The sequence below is a fragment of the Arachis ipaensis genome, chromosome B07 (assembly GCF_000816755.2).
Source record: "Arachis ipaensis cultivar K30076 chromosome B07, Araip1.1, whole genome shotgun sequence".
In the NCBI taxonomy this organism is placed as follows: domain Eukaryota; kingdom Viridiplantae; phylum Streptophyta; class Magnoliopsida; order Fabales; family Fabaceae; genus Arachis; species Arachis ipaensis.
This window is the reverse complement of record NC_029791.2, coordinates 35671116-35677557: the sequence shown is the minus strand read 5'-3', so window position 1 is coordinate 35677557 and position 6442 is coordinate 35671116.

Here is a 6442-nt window from a genome sequence, read left to right as displayed (position 1 = left end):
GTTCTGTTTTAATTAAGTTGTTTCTTGCAAGTTCCCTCTCTCTATTGGTTTATATATATAGTGCACTTAACTCTTCAGTTTGAGTAATTGAGTCACATATTGAATGAAATTTTGAAATGGTATATTCTGCTAGCTATCTTACATGTGCTAAGGTAATGCCTCATGTTCCTTCATCAATCTTTTCAAGTAATAATAATAATAATCTTAACTGTCCAATAATATATAAATTATAAAGCAGAGCAACCTTTTTTTTTAAATTCTATTAGTCAATCATATTTTATATGAATTTTTTTGCATTATTTTTTATGGCATAATTATACATGATGTCTGAATGCATTGCACCTTTTTTGTTTCAGATATTAAACACTTGGGATAAGACAGCTAGTCCTTGGATTGGATAGAGTTCCTTTTTGAAGGATCATGACAGCATATGACATGGATCCAAATGAAAGGGAAAATGGTATGCATGACATTGATGTTTATGGTTCCTCTTCTGGGTCAGGAGAGATTCTAGTTATTAGTGATGATATGTGGCATACGTTGGAAATAATGGATGAGTCTTCTCTTGACGGTGAAGTAAGCAAAAGATTAAACCAGGTGGTCCTAATTCCTGCAAGTTTAGCCTTTTAGTGCAGCCAAATTCTGCTGTATTTAATATCATTGGATCTCTTCTTTCTATAATTTCTTATATATGTAATACTTAGTGATGTATTCTTTATATGTGAGTGTAGCTATAGAATTCCAATTTGGATATTAATACAAATGTCTCTTCTTTGTACTTGCAGCATATTCCTAAAACTAGTGAAAATTTTTCATCATATGATGAAGAAGTATCAGATCACCAAAGGCTACTAGACGACATGTCTTGGTTTATTTATGATTTATAATTTTTTTAGTCTAAGTTGTTTTTTAGGTAAAAAGTAGAAGGCATATCTAACAGTCCTATATACTTGTCGGGATATCTTGCCAGCCAAAGTAAGGTTACTTGATAGACAAAGAGTTCAAGTAAGTGCAGTCTTTGTACCATTTGATATCACATATTACGCTAATAGTGTAGTGAAGTGCTTGATTATATTTCTGTTCTTGATGGTTTCAGTGTAATGGGATACACGCTACTTTTGAGCTTGATTGAGTACAAGACTCTTGGATAGGGCCAATGAAGTTCTACCATCCATTTCTAAAGAGCATCACAACAAGTACTACCTCATTAATAGCACATCACTTCTTGCCCACTTTGTTATGGTATTCTTAACACTGAATTATTGTTATTGTTATTGATTGATGTTCTTTCATGATACAAGTGTATAGTCTCATATTTTGCAGTTTTACTCCTCTTCTTAATGTAGAGGGCGTATTATTCTACTTTCTAAATTAGGAGTTCAGTTCTAAAGCTTGGTTCTAAAATGTCATATATGTGTCCTAGTTAAAATTATATACTTGTTTTTATGGTAGTGTGGCTCGATTCCTGAAATCACGAGGCATGATAGAGGATGCCCTTGAAGTAGCTACTGACCCTGACTATAGGTTTGATCTAGCCATGCAGCTTGGGAGATTAGAGGTTGCAAAGGTAAGTTAAAAAAATTTCATATGCCAGAAAGGAAATAGCCTTTGACTTATAAAAGTTTTATAATGTAACTTACTAATTACTTTCTTGTTTCACTTTAAATTATGAGAACTACTCATCCTTTTTTCTCTTCTTCGATCAGGACATTGCCACGGAAGTGCAGAGTGAGTCTAAATGGAAGCAGTTGGGAGAATTAGCCATGTCTACTGGAAAGGTATTTTTCTTTATAGATGATGATCATAGTAGGATTTTAAATATTTATTGTTATTGTCACTGTCAGGAATGATCTAGGGGCTTTGATGTTGATCATTCTTCTTAACTAATGGATTTCTAGCATGGTTTAATTTCTTTATTAGCATGTTTATTTACTGCATTTTATGAATTCTCATAAAATTGTTATTAGTAATATTCTCCAAATGAATTCTAATAATTGCATTATCTCATTGGCAGAGAACAAGAGTTACTTGTGAAACAATTGTTGAAGCTGGATACTATTGAGGTTGAAGGTGAAGCGAAGTTGCTGAAAAAAGTTGAAGATTAAGTTACAAATACAATTGTTAGCTTTATATGTTTGGATTAAGTTGAAATTTTTTGAATTTACATTTTATGGATTATGACTATGTAAAACATGTAGAATTCAACTTTTGAAATATATTGTTTCTATTTTGTAAAACTTGTGCGATTGAGTTTAAATTTGTTGAAATATAATGCCATTTATTATTTTGTTGGTAGACACATAAATTATTATTTATAATAGAAATAATTTTTGCAATAATTAATAAAAGAAAGCATTGATGTTGGAGAGATTATGAAAGTTTAAAACAGTCACTAAATAAAGGAAAATACTGTCACAGAAATTAGTAACTTAGTGACGGTTTTAAATCGAAAAACTGTCACTAAAAATATTGTGACAGTTTAAATAGTCACTAAATATACTTAAAAACTGTCATAAGAACTAGTAACTTAGTGACGGTTTAAAATAGTTATAAAATATAAGGAAAAACTGTCACAGAAATTAGTAATTTAACGACAGTTTCAAAACGTCGCGAAATACATCATAAAAAACACCTTTACAAGTGTTACAAATTAGTGATGGTTTTATACTTCAAAAACCGTCACAAACAATTTAGCGACACTTCTTACCAACGGTGGTCCAAAACCGTCACTATGTCAGATGGCGACGCTCAAATCTGTGACGCTTTTTTTAACCGTCGCAAAACCATTTAGTGACAATTAAAACCGTCGCCAAGTATTAAAAAAACCGTCGCCAAAATGCTGTTTTGTTGTAGTGCTGAGGTCCTCACAAACAAAAATTCAATTGATTTTGGCACAACACAATTGGGAGAAAAGCTTGGTATACTCTATATTTTCAGCATTTGTTTCTTTAGAAGAATTTGTGGTACAGTCAAGTGCATATTTTAGTTATTATCCCTGTGATTCTTCTGCCATATCAGATACTGTAAGACTTCCTCCTTGGGCTGAGAATCCAGTTGATTTTGTGCATAAGCATAGGATGGTTCTGGAGAGTGAGTATGCATCTGCTCATTTACATGAGTGGATTGACCTCATATTTGGGTATGCACTTGCTTCAAATTTTTTGCTTGTCCTTTAACAATACTCTTCTCTTTTCCTTCACTTTATACTCTGCTACTTTAACCGGCCTATTTGAATATTATCTTCTACATCTTCTTTGGTTTTATGAGCTTGGGGTTATGCCATGTATTTCAAACAAATTCAAATGTGCATTAGTCTTGGTGGTAATCTTTCTTCGGATATTTCTAATTTTCTATATTTCATGTTCCATTGCAAGTCTTTTTATTCGTGAATGCATTCTAATCATTGCATTCTCTCATTTACAGAGGACAAGAGTTGCTTGTGAAGCAATTGTTGAAGCTGGATACTGTTGAGGTTGAAGGTGAAGCGAAGTTGCGGAAAAAAGTTGAGGATTAAGTTACAAGTATAATTGTTAGCTTTATATGTTTGGATTAAGTTAGAATTTTTTGAATTTACATTTTATGGATTATGACTATGTAAAACTTGTAGAATTTAACTTTTGAAATATATTGTTTCTATATTTGTAAAACTTGTGAGATTGAGTTTAAATTTATTGAAATATAATGTCATTTATTATTTTGTTGGTAGACACATAAATTATTTATAATAGAAATAATTTTTGCAATAATTAATAAAAGAAAGTATTGATGTTGGAGAGATTATGACAGTTTAAAATAGTCACTAAAAACAGAAAAAAACTGTCATAAGAACAAGTAACTTAATTAGTGACGGTTTAAATCGAAAAACCGTCATTAAAAATATTGTGACAGTTTAGATAGTCACTAAATATACCTAAAAACTGTCATAAGAACTAGTAACTTAGTGACGGTTTAAAATAGTCATGAAATATAAGGAAAAACTGTCATAGGATTTAGTAATTTAACGACAGTTTTAAAACGTCGCGAGATACAGCATAAAAAATACATTTACAAGTGTTACAAATTAGTGACGCTTTTATACTTTAAAAACCGTCACAAATAATTTAGCGACACTCCTTACCAACGGTGGTCCAAAACCGTCATTATGTCAGCTGGCGACGCTCAAATCTGTGACGCTTTTTTTAACCGTCGCAAAACTATTTAGTGACAGTTAAAACCGTCGCCAAGCATTAAAAAAACCGTCGCCAAAATGATGTTTTGTTGTAGTGAGGGGATTAGTGATAGGGAATTGTAGGTTTTGGGATGGGTTTGAGTGGAATTGGAACCTCCTATGGGGGCGAGATCTTTTTCAATGGGAGTTGGATATGCTGAACCAGCTACATGATACGTTAAGGCTGGTTAAACTTGCATCTGGTAGAGAGGATAGAGTGATTTGGAAATATGATAATCAAGGTGTTTTTTCAACTAACTCTTTTGTGCATGTGCTGCAAGCATAATTGGCTTCAAAGGAAGTAACAAGCTACAGCTTCACTAGATCTATTTGAAAAGGGCTAGTGTCTCCAAGAGTGTTGTTTGTCTGGTTTGTTTTGTCTGGCAAGATTAACACTAAGGAGAGACTGGGACGGTTTCGAATCATCAACCAACAAGATAAATTTTGTGCTTTGTGTAATGAAGGTGTTGAAAATGGTCACCACTTGCTTTTCGTCTGTAGTTTTTCTTGGCAGGTTTGGTGTGCTTGGATGTCATATGTTGGTAGACAATGGTCTTACCCGGGTACGTTGAAGGAGCATTTCCTAAACTGGATTGAGTTATCTGTCGGGAAGGAGGAGTGCAAGAGGTGGATGGTGTGCTTTTGTGCTATTATTTGGAACATTTGGTTAGAAAGAAACAAAAGAATTTTTCAGAATAAATATAGAAGGGTTGAGGAGATAATTAACATGTGCTTTATGAATTATAAGAAGTGAATTGGTGCAGATGTTTTTTGTTGTTGATGGATATATCGGAGATGACAATAAATTATCCTTCTTCCTAGTTAGTTTGTTGTTTTCTCTTGTCTAGTTTTATTTTGTTGTTATATCTGATCAGATGTCTACACACTCTACTTGTAGTGTTGAACTTTTCTTTGAAAAAAAAAAAATTAATAGAAGATTTCTATAGCTAACCGCACAAAAGAAAGGGGGATCTTAACCCAAACTCTATCGAAAACAATTTGCAATCCCATTACCTTCTAAAATTTAATCTAGCTACTTTATATTTTTATATTATATTTGTGTCTTGGATCCCAAATATCAAAGTCTCTATAAAAGAAGATGGCGACTAACGATATCTCAACTAGGGCATCTACTCATCACTTCTCTAATCCGATGAGTTTTATCATTTGGCTGATCATTGACACTTGTTCTTTAACTTTTGTAACTTTCAAGGCATGAAACCTTATTTTATTGCCTCGGCGTGGTTCCATGCTCCTCAATTTTCGCCTATGATGCTCCATTCCATTTCTTAATTCAATTTGAATCGCTATTGGCCCACCCCAAATCTTTCACGTGGGTTCAGCCAATCAAAAGCCAAGGAACAAAAATGAAAGGCATTAGAAAAATTCCAACCTTCAACTCCAGCAGGCATGACGTACTAAACATATACAAATACAAATACAAATTACAAATTATTAGAAACCCCAACTTGCAAGAACCACTTTTTATATTATGTTTAGAGTAAATTATTATTTTAACTATAACAATTTAAAAATTAATAAATTTAATTAAATATAAATAAAATTATTTTGTATTTATAAAAAATAATTTTTATGTAATAAAATATTTAAATATCAATTAGATTTGTTAATATTTTAAATTTTATTAAATAAAATAATAATTTTTTATTTTTCATGAGTATAAAATAAATTTCATCTATTNTATTATAAATTTTCATATAAAAAATGGTTGTTTACTCACATTATTTGTATTATATATAGTAAATGGGAAAAAAAGTAAACAAAAATGCATTAGAAGAGGAAAAGCCCCAATAATAATGACCAAAGTGGAACCTAATAATGTAAAGGAAAAAGGGTCCAAAGAAGCATACTTTCCTTGGTATTAATATTGGTGGTTATTAATGAGTTTTCTCTTAGTATATATCGGTTAAATCGTGAAATAAACATTCGATCCAAGTAAGGGAAATAAATCCTCCAAAATTTATTTCCATGTTTTAGTTTGTCCTAGTCATAATTGAAAATTAATTATTAAAATTCATACTTGAGTAAAATATAAAATTAAGAAGTATCGATCACTTTTTTGCGTTGCAACAGTCCTAAGAATATCAACAAGACAAAGTAAAATGGAATAGATCCAAGATCACTATCAAAATAAACAAAATTGTCTTTCTAAAGTAAAACAATTTTTATGAGTATTATCAATATTAGGGTCCTTAATATAACATTCATTCTCAT